Raw genomic sequence first — 14,382 nt, 5'->3', positions numbered from 1 at the left:
AATTTATATATGGAGGGGTGCCGATTTAGTTTCTCTTTCTTTGTCCAGCTAAAGAGTGTATTTTTTGTATTGTACACACAGATATATATGCTACAGAAACTGCCAGCTATCGATATGATCCTGTAATTTAGAGATTAGAAACTTGTGTTTCCTTCATAGCCCAACTATTAAACATTTGTCCCTGCGTAGCTCTCTGTGTATGCAAGAACAGACACTTAAATATTACTCCAACTGCAGAATTTCTAATCTCTGAATTAATGTTGTGAATTTTGTAGATTATATATTAAAAAAAATCTAAATTTAAAATGCGTTGGTGTTTTTTTTTGTTGCTATGGGAACGGGTCGGTAATCTTTGGCATGTTTTTAAAGGGATGCTCGATTGGGGGGGCCCCAATATATTAAGGGGTCACGGTGAGGAAGCCAGGGCAACACCATCCCCAGCTCTAGTCTTGTTGCAAATCCAGTGTTTAACTTTGTGTTAATTCTGTGCATTGATTTTAATAACTGTGAACAAATTCTGATCTAAACTACAACGATCCATTCCCAACAGCCTTGCACCTTCCTCCATCCCCTTCCTAATGGAATCTACATTTATTTTAAATTAACAGTTTGTGTGAACTCTAGAGTTCAGGAAATTGCCCCGTCATGACTCGTTTGTTTATTTTTTGGCAGGGGCGGGGTATTCTGCATTCTAAAAGCTGCATACCGCTCAACAGGTTTTTGCATCAGCCTGTAGAATGAACTTGTTTTGCTTCAGGAACTGGAATGAAACCTGTAATGTTAACATTGAATTGCACACTGCTTTGTAGTTTTTTCCACATAAAAAAAACTGCCAACAAATGCTTTCTAATAATTTGGTTTTCTTTGATTACATGATAAAATAAAAATATCTGCAGTATATTTTATATATATTATATATAATTACACAAATTGTCTGAATCGAAAAATTGTAGCTGATGCAAAACTTTTGCCCATAGCTGTAAATGGACAACGTGATACAGTCGTGCACACAGTGACTGAAGTAGATACGAGAAATTTAATTGCTATATATGTTTGAAGCTTGGGAGTTTCCTCCTCCATTTATAATATAAAAAAGGACTGGTATGCAGGCGTTAACGATGCAATTCTATAAGCCATCTATGCTACCTAAATAAATAAAGCGCTTTAACCTCAATTCTAAAATGTTTAGGGGATGCAAAACTGGAATTTAAATGGTGGGTTTGCATGCTCGCACGCCAGTGTCAATTGATGGTTTAGCAACATGGAACTAAACTCTCTCGGTCTTGTGTTGACTTCCTGGAGTTACAAAGTAAACGGAAAACTTCCTGTTGCCCAGGGGAAAGCCAATCAGAGCGAGCTGTCACCCGCCTTCCAATCGCCGAAAGAGTAGTTTCAGGAACCGCCCACCCCTCCAATAAGGCACGGAGTCGCGGGCCCAAGCTGCTTGCAGTGGGCGGGTTTTAATAGGAGACCGACAGCTACTACAAGCAATGGGGTTTTCTAGAGTCTAAGGAGCGTGGCCAATCAGATTCTGACAAACCGAGGCTAAAACTGAAATGTCTCAATTATGTCTTTGCTTTCCAAAGCGGTGGTTATCGTTTTACACAACGGTAACATTTTGGTGGTCAATAAATATCTATGGTGACGGACAAAAAAAATAGCCTAGTAGTTAGATCCAAGGAGTCTGAGTTTTGTAACCACTAGGGGTGGCCTTTAAAAAAACTCTTTTTAAGTGTTACTCGGCCGTGCGACCATGCAAAAGCTTCATTCAAAGGGCTGTAGTATCAGAGTAACAGTCTGTAACTGATTCCAGAGTTTTATGAACGATTCCTGCAAAGATTCTTTAAAAAAAAAAAAAAAACAACAAATGGTCGCAGAAAATGGACGAGCACGTGGACACAGTACATCGCCTGGGAAGGAAGGAGGAGAAGCGGACCCGCCAGGTGATCATCCAGTTTACTAAACGGCAACACAGAGATGGCATATGGAAGACGACCAAGGAGTCCCAGGTCTGCAAGGAGGCGGGTATCCGTTTCACTGAGGACTCGACCAGAGATGACAAACTGGCTGGGGAAGCCCTTTGGCCGCGCATTCAACAAGCAGGAAATGCAGCGGGGAAAAGGATACTGTCGTGGCCCTGTTGGATTCATAAAAGGTTGCCGCATTTATGCAAAGGAGTGACAGGTAGAGTCTAGTGTAGAGACATTTGAGGACTATTTACAAATAAAAGTGAACTGTATCATGTCCTCCCAATCCTTTGACTCTCAGGTTCCTCCGTCGTCCTCTCTGGATCTCTCCTTGAGCTCGTTGACTTCTGTACGTAAGGTAGATTCTTGTTTTTCCAGGGTAGAGACCTTCTGCTTACATTCCTTCACCTCTGCTGCGTTGAACTCCATTGCCTTGGATAAGATTGGCAATCAATACACAGTTCTGTGTCATCTGCGTATCTTTTTTTCTTGTTCAGACTATGTGCAGCCGCTCAGTCCCCCATCGTGCTGGAAGTCAGGTCTAAGGCTGTGTTCATGAATATATCACTGAACAAAAATAAACGCAACATGCAACAATTTCAAAGATTTTACTGATTTACAGTTCATATAAGGAAATCAGTCAATTGAAATAAATTCATTAGGCCCTAATCTATGGATTTCACGACTGGGAATACAGATATGCATCTTTTGGTCACAGATACCTTAAAAAAAAGGTAGGGGGGGCTCCCGAGTGGCGCATCCAGTAAAAGCACTTGCGTGGAGTGCAGGATGTGCCCTATAGTCTGGACGTCGCGGGTTCAAGTCCAGGCTATTCCACAGCCGACCGAGGAAGGGAGCTCCCAGGGGGCGGCGCTCGATTGGCCGAGCGCTGCCCGGGGGGGAGGGAGGGTTAGGTCGGCCAGGGTGTCCTCGGCTCACCGCGCACCAGCGACCCTTGCAGTCTGACCGAGCGACTGCGGGCTTGCCTGTAAGCTGCCACAGAGCTGCGTTGTCCTCCTACGCTGTAGCTCTGGGTGGCTGCACGGTGAGTCTGCAGAGTGTAAAGAAGTTTTGTTGAAGATCTGTGCAGAACTGCGTTAATCTGCGCTACAGGAACGCACCCAGTGTATGTCTCCGTGTCTCCGTGCCAGTTAACATGCTGGGAAAATGTCATGACTTGTTTACAGTCATGATTTATTTAAGGTGGTACGGTCTGGATTATAATTTTAGTTAGTTTTGGTTTATGTTTAGTTTATGTTTGAATACAAATGTAATACATTATACAAAAATCAAATACAACATAATATTATATAATAATAATAATATATTTCAATTTAAAATCAGTCATTCAGCCTATTTAAATGGAGAAAAGTAGTCACTGTGCTGTTTGGTATCATTGTGTGCACCACACTGAACATGGACCAGAGAAAGCAAAGGCGAGAGTTGTCTGAGGAGATCAGAAAGAAAATAATAGACAAGCATGGTAAAGGTAAAGGCTACAAGACCATCTACAAGCAGCTTGATGTTCCTGTGACAACAGTTGCAAATATTATTAAGAAGTTTAAGGTCCTTGGAACTGTAGCCAACCTCCCTGGGCGCGGCCGCAAGAGGAAAATCGACCCCAGATTGAAGAGAAGGATAGTGCGAATGGTAGAAAAAGAACCAAGGATAACTGCCAAAGAGATACAAGCTGAACTCCAAGGTGAAAGTACGTCAGTTTCTGATCGCACCATCCGTCGCTTTTTGAGCGAAAGTGGGCTCCATGGAAGAAGACCCAGGAGGACACCAGTTTTGAAAGAAAAACATAAAAAAGCCAGACTGGAATTTGCTAAAATGCACATTGACAAGCCACAATCCTTCTGGGAGAATGTCCTTTGGACAGATGAGTCAAAACTGGAGCTTTTTGGCAAGTCACATCAGCTCTATGTTCACAGACGAAAAAATGAAGCTTTCAAAGAAAAGAACACCATACCTACAGTGAAACATGGAGGAGGCTCGGTTATGTTTTGGGGCTGCTTTGCTGCACCTGGCACAGGGTGCCTTGAATCTGTGCAGGGCACAATGAAATCTCAAGACTACACAGTGTAACAATTTATTTATTTTTTTTGTTCCTGGGTAGTAAGTGTTATTTCCTAATTGCTTATGCCTGAAAAGTATAGAAAATGGCTATTATTCCCCACAAACTTTGCTTTTGTGACCAGGTAAGTAAAGTTGGAGTAACTTCTAGAACTTTCCAGTAATATAAATAGTAGTATAAATACAGGGGCCTTAAGCCCACCAGTTCAGTTTAGTTCCAGCTGCCTAAGTGGATACATATCTGCATTTTTCTGAGATGGCATCAAGAGGCTGCAAGCATCCGGCAGACGCATTTTGCTATGTCTGCGGCCAATTTATCAAGACAAGAGCGAAAAAGTACTCCGTGGAAGCATCTGCTAAGATGTGTGAGGCCTACAAGGCATATTTCGGCATGCCTGTTGGGGATCAAGACAAACCCTGGGCACCTCATTTCACCTGCGAGCACTGCAAAAAAACTCTGGAAGGTAAGATGGACAATTGTTGCTCGGAATTTTATGTTATAAAATTTGTTAAAATTTTTAAAATTGTAAAAGTTTTTAATTTTAAAATGTTTTACAGTTTTCAATGTTATTGAAAAAATATATCATATATGAAAAATGTTGCAAGAATCTCTTACACATTAGTCATGGGTGAAATAAATGTATTTTTGTAGGATGGTACAGAGGGGAAAAGAGAGCCATGAAGTTCACTATCCCAAGAATTTGGCGGGAACCCACTGCCCACTCAAGCAACTGCTACTTCTGCATGGTGGACCCTTCCAAACTTCGGACTGGCAAGAATGCACCTGCTATCACGTATCCGGACCTTCCTTCATCCATCGCCCCGGTGCCACACTGCCATGAGCTCCCCGTACCCACTCCTCCGGAGATAGAGCAGCCGTCTTTAGAAGAGAGCAGCAAGTCAGAGAGCGAGGAAGACGTTGTAGATCCAGATGACAATTTCAGAGGTGGAGCTGAGGAGAGAAACCTATACTACCCCAACCAAAAAGACCTCAACGACTTGATTAGAGATCTTGGTCTCACCAAGTCCAATGCCGAGCTTTTGACGTCTAGGCTCAAGCAGTGGAACTTGTTGGATGAAAGTGTGCAAGTCGCAGATCAGAGGAAGCGTCACCAACCTTTTTCCAGCTTCTTCACCTGCTTCTGCCACAATGTGACCAGTCTGTTCGAGGCAATCGGAATCGCCTGTAACCAGAATGAGTGGCGCCTCTTCATTGACAGCTCATCCAGGAGCCTCAAAGCCGTGCTGCTCCATAATGGTAACAAGTACCCGTCTCTTCCCCTGGCTCACTCGGTGCACCTCAAAGAGGATTACAACAGCATCAAGACCTTCCTGGACGCCTTGAAGTATGATGAGTACGGCTGGGAGGTCATACGAGACTTCAAAATGGTGGCATTCCTGATGGGTCTCCAAGGCGGTTTTAGTATAAATACATGTTAATTTGGATTCATATGTTGTTTTTTTCTGACTTTATGTGAACGAAAAGACACAAATTCGCCCGTTTTCTCATTGGAAATAGGTAAATTTCAAAATATCACTGTCCTGGTCACAAAAGCAAAGTTTGTGGGGAATAATAGCCATTTTCTATACTTTTGAGGCATAAGCAATTAGGAAATAACACTTACTACCCAGGAACAAAAATTGTGTTACATAGTGTAATTTTGTGTGTTATTTCTAAGCCAAAGATACACAGTCATTAACACTAGAAAACGCAAACCTGAAGGAAGACTTTGGAGGAGTTACTTTGCATAAAAATAATACAATTTATCTTGTTAAGCCCGGGTAACGAGCGCAAAAGGCCAGTTCTCGAGATTGCGGGATCACGTTTAAAAGAGCTGTATCTTTTACTTAGAGAGAATTTCCAGAGAAGCGGGATCTTTACAACACAGTGGCTGTTGTGTTCATGGTTGGCTTTGGGAATTCAAACTTTATCCATACCCTGGCTGAGGAGAACGGTTATCCTGTAAATTGAAGCCTAACCCAACTGAAAGTGTGCCTTTCTGATTCCTCATTTTGGATTATAAAATATTATTGTGAAACCTCCGTCTGTGAAAATAAAACTTGCATTTTATTATTATTATTTATTTCTTAGCAGACGCCCTTATCCAGGGCGACTTACAATTGTTACAAGATATCACATTATACAGATATCACATTATTTTTACATACAATTACCCATTTATACAGTTGGGTTTTTACTGGAACAATCTAGGTAAAGTACCTTGCTCAAGGGTACAACAGCAGTGTACCCCACTGGGGATTGAACCCACAACCCTCCGGTCAAGAGTCCAGAGCCCTAACCACTACTCCACACTGCTGCCCTATTCATCTACTCTTCGCATGGACTGGTGTCACTTAACAAAGAACGCGTGCATGCTTTTGGAATACAAAACAACAGAGTTTGTTATAGTATCTTCACATCAGAACACACAGTCCTCCTCATAGAGAAGTGCGGTATACTGCGTGCAGCCAACAGGGTTTGTATCTTCACATCAGAGCACGCAGTCCTCCTCGAGCACTGACACCAGCAGTATCATACCTGATAGCTCTAACCAAGGCAGTCAAGACTATAAAGTTATTAACATGTACGATTGTTTCTAAACTGTTTCCTAAACCCCACAGTAACTAATGGTTGGTAAATATAAAGAAATGACCCTTGCTCCCCCAGCAGCGACTGTCTTTGTTCTCAGCTCTGGAGACTCCTGAGTCTCTCCCACCTGCAGCATTGAACACCTGGGCAGGTTACTAACTGGGGATTGACTGGCAGGGCCAATACTCCTAGTAGGACAAACTGGTTTATAAACAATATGTAAGAGTAAATTAGACCTGTTATAAATGTATTGTGTAGCCATGCTACAGTCAGTAATTGTATTTGTAATAATAATAAGCGCTGGCATGTACTAGATTCAGAGTTTCTCATCAGTGCTTACCATGGGTATTGTTTTAAGATCACACCATGGAGAAATCGGCAAGTGGCTTCTGATTTATTTATTTATTTTATTTTATTTTTATTTATTTATTGTATTTATGTAGCGCTTTTTATACAAAGGTATCGCAAAGCACTGTACAGTACATCGCAGAAAAAAATACGGGGTCAGTAACTCCTGCAAATAACTAAGTGCTAATTCATTCAGGGCCTTGTAAGTTAACAGCAACATCTTAAAATCAATTCTATACTGCACATGGATCCAGTGTAAAAATAGGGGTAATATGTTCAGTTTTCCTGGTTTTAGTCAGAATTCTAGTGGATGTATTCTGAACAAGCTGCAAGCGGGATACTACATGTTTTGGGACTCCAGAAAAATGCAGTACAATAATCAATTCTAGATGAAACAGAGGCATGCATTAGTCTCTTGGAATCAGATACGGAAATAATTGGTCTAAGTTTGGCTGTATTTCTCAAATGGTAAAAAGATACTTTAGTAACTTCCTTAATATGAATCTGTGGCGGAGTGTCCCGCCCCTATATATATATATATATATATTTGTATTATTATTTGTATTGTTTGCGGCGAGGAAAAGCGCCGCATATTTGTTATTGTTTTTAGATTTTAAAAACCTTGCGAGGATGCGTGACTGATCAGCTAGTGATTGTTTAACTAGCTGACAGTCACGCATCCTTACTAAACTCGTGCAGACTGTGGCCGAGGGGTAATAAAATAATTAACAGCTAGTTAATCCCAGAATATAAAAGCCTCCAGCTGTCCACGCTAAAGCGGAGAGTGTACAGAGGAGAGTACGGGAGAGCGAGCAAGGAGAGCGGAAAACAACTGTCAAAAACAACTGCTATATTTAAATATACTTGTTTCTGTTTATTTGTTTGGCCAACGTGCCCTTTTGTTTTGTGGTGTTTTGTGTTTGTTTAAATCTTTTTGTTTGTTTGTTCGTTTAATAAAATAGCTGAGCGCCGTAGCGTTCAGTTCCACCACCGCCATTCCATCCATTGTTTGGTTTCTGTTACTTCCTGGTCCGTGACGTCACCACTCACACGCCACTCAACAGCACTCGCTCACAGAATCTCAAATGATAGATCAGGATCAAAGATTTCTAGTTTAAGTTTTGATGAGAGACTGCAAGGGTCGAGCTCATGTAATTCCACATTTCCTTTTAGTTGGTTCTGTGATCCCACTAGCATAACCTCTGTTTTATCTGAATTCAACATTAGAAAATTCTGTGACATTCAGTGCTTGATGTCTGTAAGGTAAGTAGCTAATAACACCCAGGCAGAAGAAATTCCTGGCTTTAGGGACAAATATAGCTGGGTATCATCAGCATAGCAATGGAAGTTCACGGTAGCATATATAATGAAAACAACAAGGGGCTAGAATGAAGCCCTGTGGAACACCACAGACAGCTTCCGATAATGCCGATTTTACCTCTTAATGGAGACAAACTGAAACCTATCAGAAAGATAATATTTGAACCAGGATAGGACAAGGCCAGACAGTCCCATTGTGCTTTCAAGACTTTCAGTAGGATGGAATGGTCTACAGCAGCGGTTCCCAAACTTTTAAGATCACACCATGGAGAAATGGGCAAGTGGCTTCAGATTTAGACCAGGTACTTTGAAATATTAGGACAAAAAGTATTGATTTCATATTAGACTGTAGCTACATGGTTTTTAAAGTTCATTTTTTTTTAATCTGGGTATTTCTATTTCAACAGCAAGCTAAAGATAGAGCTGCTCACAGCTGCTTTCCACTTGTCTTAAAGGGACAGCGCAGCTAACAGCTCTGAGAGAGCCGTTCCCTCAGGAGAGCTGGAATGGAATATTTCCCATGTGATGGATAGTGGCTCCTTCAGGGAAGCATTATTGAAATGAACTCCTGATGGGTTTATAAAAATCTCTGCTTCTCTCTCACAGGTGGATGTGTATCCAGTCCACTGAGGAGGATAGGAGGAGCTGGAGTCTCTGGAGGAGGATCCCTTCATTAAAGTGTTCCTGAGACATCTCTCTATAGAAATCCACATCAGACAAGTTATATATGTAATCATATAAGAGTTTTTATAGCAATGTATACTGTTTATATTCGCTTGGCATCAGGGGTGAAATTATTATTATTATTAGTTTATTTAGCAGACGCCTTTATCCAAGGCGACTTACAGAGACTAGGGTGTGTGAACTATGCATCGGCTGCAGAGTCACTTACAACAACGTCTCACCCGAAAGACGGAGCACAAGCAGGTGAAGTGATTTGCTCAGGGTCACACAATGAGTCAGTGGCTGTGGTGGGATTTGAACCGGGGACCTCCTGGTTACAAGCCCTTTTCTTTAACCACTGGACCACACAGCCACCACTCAGCCTATTCCTGAGAGCATCCAAGACAGGCCACCTCCGCCAAGGTCAATTTATCCAAATATCAAAGATAGACTCCCCTCTCTGCACTTACTCTTCTGTAACTAAGTTCATATCCATTAAAAAACCTTTCCGTTCCTTCGACCCCTCTTCATTGATTGTTCCAAAAGCATCATTACTAGACACTAGTTCTCTTCCCACCTCTCCGCTCTTGTCACCAGAGCAGGTCTTTCTCCCCAATTCTACACCACACACTCCTTCAGGATCGGCGCAGCCTCTTCAGCAGCCATCACCTGATGAAGACCATGGGGCGTTGGTCTTCTTCAGCAGTCAACTCCTACGTCCGATTGTTGCCATCCAATATTAAAGCAGCACACCAGTCTATAGCTATCATGCCTGGAGTGGGGGGGCCCTCTCCGCCAGAACCACCAGAGGTGTTCCCCTAATAAAAAAGGTAGTTTTCCTCTCCGCCGAGCAGATGGCCGACACATAGCTTGTTCCACTAATCATCTAATTTAGTTAGTTTGTTTGTCAATGTTCATCTCTTCTTACTTTTTATGTTATACATTGGCACGCAGTCTTCGCTTGTCTTCACAGGTGTGGGTTTAGAGGGGAGCCTGTGGTCCAACTCTCTTTGTCTGTTTTATCACGCACTGCATCACTCCTGCCCCTGTACCCACTTAACCACCTGTTCACAGTCAGTCATTGTTCAATGTATTTTGAGTAGTCAATAACTCAATAAGAACTCAAGAAGTTATTGTGCATTACATAGGTAAGTTATATGGCACCTCATTTGCTTTAGGTCATCAATACAGCTTATCTCATTTTCACGGATCTTTCCATTGATGTGACATGGACAATGATGTGAAAATAAAAGATGTTTATAACACGGAATTACTGTAGAAAGTACTATCTTCTCTTGATCAATAAAACAATGGAACAATCTCCTTGTTCAATCTATTTATTTGAATTGTGTATAATAGAATTTACAGTGTTAATACACTGGGCACAGCCTAGTTAAAAACTAATACAAAGAATATTAGTTACATCAGGGGTTTACAATCCTGTCCTGCTGTCTAGCAGTTTTTCTAGCTATATTTAAATCACTAACACTGTCTGATATAGGAAGAATAGTTAAATTAGTTCTATTAAGACAATAATTAGGATATTAAGTATTCAGGTGGAATGAAAACCTGCAGACACTGTGGCTATGTAGTAAAATATATGGTGTTGCTTTCGCTATATGCGAGCAAAGTCTTCTGTCTAATAGTCTTTTCGCACTGGCACACCCGAGCCAAGCCGGAATCTCAGTGTTGCTAACTTAGTGATTTTGTCACTAGATCTAGCGAAAAATGTCAAAGCGACTAGAAAGAAATCTAGCGACTTTCACTGCCGACCACAGTGATTTACATAGAAAGACGTCACCAAACTGTTTCATCACAAGCAGCTCAATACACCAGGCTTCTCATGTCATGAACTTCAGGTAGTACAGTACAGACCATAGATATCATAATAATGCATTATGGGATATCTATGGTACAGACTTGTAAGCACACAGTACAGGCAGGGACACACTTATTTTACTGAATTACAGCGGCCGCCACCTCCCATTACTGTCTAAAGGTTGTAATCTTATAAATCATTTTGAACATTTTTGAAACAGTATTTTTTAGCAACATTTTTGGTGACTTTAGAATGTTTAAACAGCGACATCTAGCAATTTTTTCCTTTTTTCTGGTGAATTTGCCTTCTGCTTTGTGCAGTTGGCAACACTGCAGATTTGTTTTGAGAATGGATCCTGAGGTCACAGTTCTTTTCTTTTTTGTTTTTATTTTTCACCTGTTTCTGAATGCAAATGAAAATTGATGACACACCGAATATGAAGAGGAGAAGAAATTTACTGAGAACTTTCGAAGCTCATGAGAGATGTTCCGAGCCAATACCACATGGCTTGTGAGGCTGATGTGTCATGGCTTGTGAGGCTGATGTGTCATGGTTTGTGAGGCTGATGTGTCATGGCTTGTGAGCCTGATGTGTCATGGCTTGTGAGGCTGATGTGTCATGGCTTGTGAGGCTGATGTGTCATGGCTTGTGAGGCTGATGTGTCATGGCTTGTGAGGCTGATGTGTCATGGCCTGGAGGCTGATGTGTCATGGCTTGTGAGCCTGATGTGTCATGGCTTGTGAGGCTGATGTGTCATGGCTTGGAGGCTGATGTGTCATGGCTTGTGAGGCTGATGTGTCATGGCTTGTGAAGCTGATGTGTCATGGCTTGTGAGGCTGATGTGTCATGGCCTGGAGGCTGATGTGTCATGGCTTGTGAGGCTGATGTGTCATGGCCTGTGAGGCTGATGTGTCATGGCTTGTGAGGCTGATGTGTCATGGCTTGTGAGGCTGATGTGTCATGGCTTGTGAGGCTGATGTGTCATGGCCTGTGAGGCTGATGTGTCATGGCTTGTGAGGCTGATGTGTCATGGCTTGTGAGGCTGATGTGTCATGGCTTGTGAGGCTGATGTGTCATGGCTTGTGAGGCTGATGTGTCATGGCTTGTGAGGCTGATGTGTCATGGCTTGTGAGGCTGATGTGTCATGGCTTGTGAGCCTGATGTGTCATGGCTTGTGAGGCTGATGTGTCATGGCCTGGAGGCTGATGTGTCATGGCTTTTGAGCCGTACCGTAAGGGCTCAGCTGGGCTTGGGTGTACCAGTGTGAAAAGGCTATTATAAGTGTCAGGTCAATACTAATTTAGAAGTAAATATGCCTAAGTATGATTATTATAACTGAATGATTTTTTTCATTGAAATTAATATTTGGTTAATGCAGGAGCTATTAAAATATAATTTAGTTTAGATGTATGTACATATAGGAGAGCAAACTCGCAAATAGGGGTGTGTAACTCAAATTCAGAAGCAGCCGTTCAAAAAACACCCCCGGCGACTATTCACAAATACTCCTGGCTGGCCCGGCATAGCCTGGAGGGGGCCCAGGATAGAGCCTAAAGCAAGGTCCTCCCAACCCCCCTTTATACATTATATTATGTACATACGATACTATAGAACCAAAACTGCATATTATATAATAATATAGTGGAAATACCTCATGCCACCTGATCTGGATGCCAACTCCATACTTTGGGGTATTCAGTTTTATAAATGTATGGGGCTGCAAACTGATCGAATCAATTCAATACATTGTAGGCACTGTCCTGACAGATAAGAATAATATACTGTATAAGTGAAATTCTATTGTTTTCTACAGTCTCTGGCAGTTCTAGAAGTGTCTACAATTTGTTTTTATTTTTGCGATCCTGCCCTTCAAACGCTGTCACAGTACTTAATACATATGTGGCACCCACACTGTAGGGCTATTGATTTGACTGCGTCATCCCTTAATTATACCAGCAGTAGGGGGAGCTCCGCGTTAACAGATCTCATATATTATGACCCCCACTTAAAGTCCCTTCCAATTAAATGAAAGAATAAAATAATGGAAAAACGTACATATAGTTTAAACCTTACCCCACTTAGGCAAAGTTAATGATATTTATTAAAATACAGAAATAGTTCAATAATAAAATGAATGCTTGCTTTGTAGTACATGTATCTTCTTTGCTAACTAACAGAAGTTGTTATATGCTACAGTAGGTCCAGCCTAATGGAAAGCAAGAGTACGCTTGGTAAAGCACAGGCACGTCAGGGCAGCCTCTCTCAGATACCGCTGCACCTGGAGAGAAAAGTGCTCAGAAAGAAGAAAAAAAGAAAATACAAAATAAGTGTTTCAAATCAAATAAACAAGAAATCCCCACCATAATAATAATAATACAATGCCAACAAATCTTAATTTTGCTCAAAAACCAAATGGTGAATAACTATAACAAAACACAAACACCAGGGGGCAGTGTGATCTGAGAGAGGCTGAATACAGACTTCCAAAGCTTTTGTTTAGATTTTTGTTAACAAACACAATACTGCAGATAGTTAATTAAGCTTTTGTTTTTACAGCAAAGGGTTGCACTCAGATTTGTTAGCAACAATATCTCTTATTGTATTACTTGTATTGTAACGCTTGAAATGTTTTTGCTTACGATTGTAAGTCGCCCTGGATAAGGGCGTCTGCTAAGAAATAAATAATAATAATAATAATAATAATAATAATAACAATATATTAAACGCTAGTACTGAGTACTATAGTTGAGTATTCAGTTTTCTTTTTAATAGCAACTGCAAGATTTAAACACAATTAACTAAAGCAAAACGCCTAGCCAGGTAACATGCAAAAGTTCCCTTGAATGTTAAATAGTGATTCCCCTTTAAGAAGGGTGACATCCCATGATCCTTTGTTTTTTTAAACAGGTAGAGGGGGAAGGGAAGGCAGGTTGTTGTCTCTCCATGTTGTGCTTGGGTGTGTATGAGTGTGCAGGTAGTGCATGGGTTCTGGATGTTGTTTTTGGAAACTAATTGGAAATGAACACTGTCAAACTAACCTGGTTTCCCTGGAGCAAGTTTCTATCTGGCAGCCTGTTGCAACAGTACTTTGCTGCCACCTAGTGATAGGAAAAGTGAAGCTTCCTGAACCACTGAACTCTCTGAACAATTTGCTTCATAAAAGATTCATTGGGCCGAATCACTTGAAGCGCTTCGTGCTCCACAGTGACATCTCCTGGTAGATCTGTGTCAATGATTATACTAAGAGTTAAACAGGCCGCTATATCCTGGTAGAAGACATTTGAAATAATATCTGTACTGTAGTCAATAGACCCTGTAAAAACATGCTTTTTTACAGTGTTACTTACAAAATAAAGTAATTGAATTTAAAATATCATACAGACACATTAGAAACGTGTCCATGGTTAAATAAAGTAAAAGGAGTTTACTAAGATGTGTGTCTCTGTGCAGCACCACACTATGTAGTTTATCATTTGCAGCTTTTCACAATTCAGTTGATTTGTTTGCTTCGTTTCAGACACTAAACCAAACCATCTCCATTTGTATCCGAACAGAAGAACAAGGTACTTGTTTGCTTCACATGAAGCAGTGGTCATTTG

Source organism: Acipenser ruthenus, chromosome 30, assembly GCF_902713425.1.
Source record: "Acipenser ruthenus chromosome 30, fAciRut3.2 maternal haplotype, whole genome shotgun sequence".
Lineage (NCBI taxonomy): Eukaryota > Metazoa > Chordata > Actinopteri > Acipenseriformes > Acipenseridae > Acipenser > Acipenser ruthenus.
The sequence above is the reverse complement of the archived record's forward strand: the minus strand, read 5'-3'. Positions refer to the sequence as shown.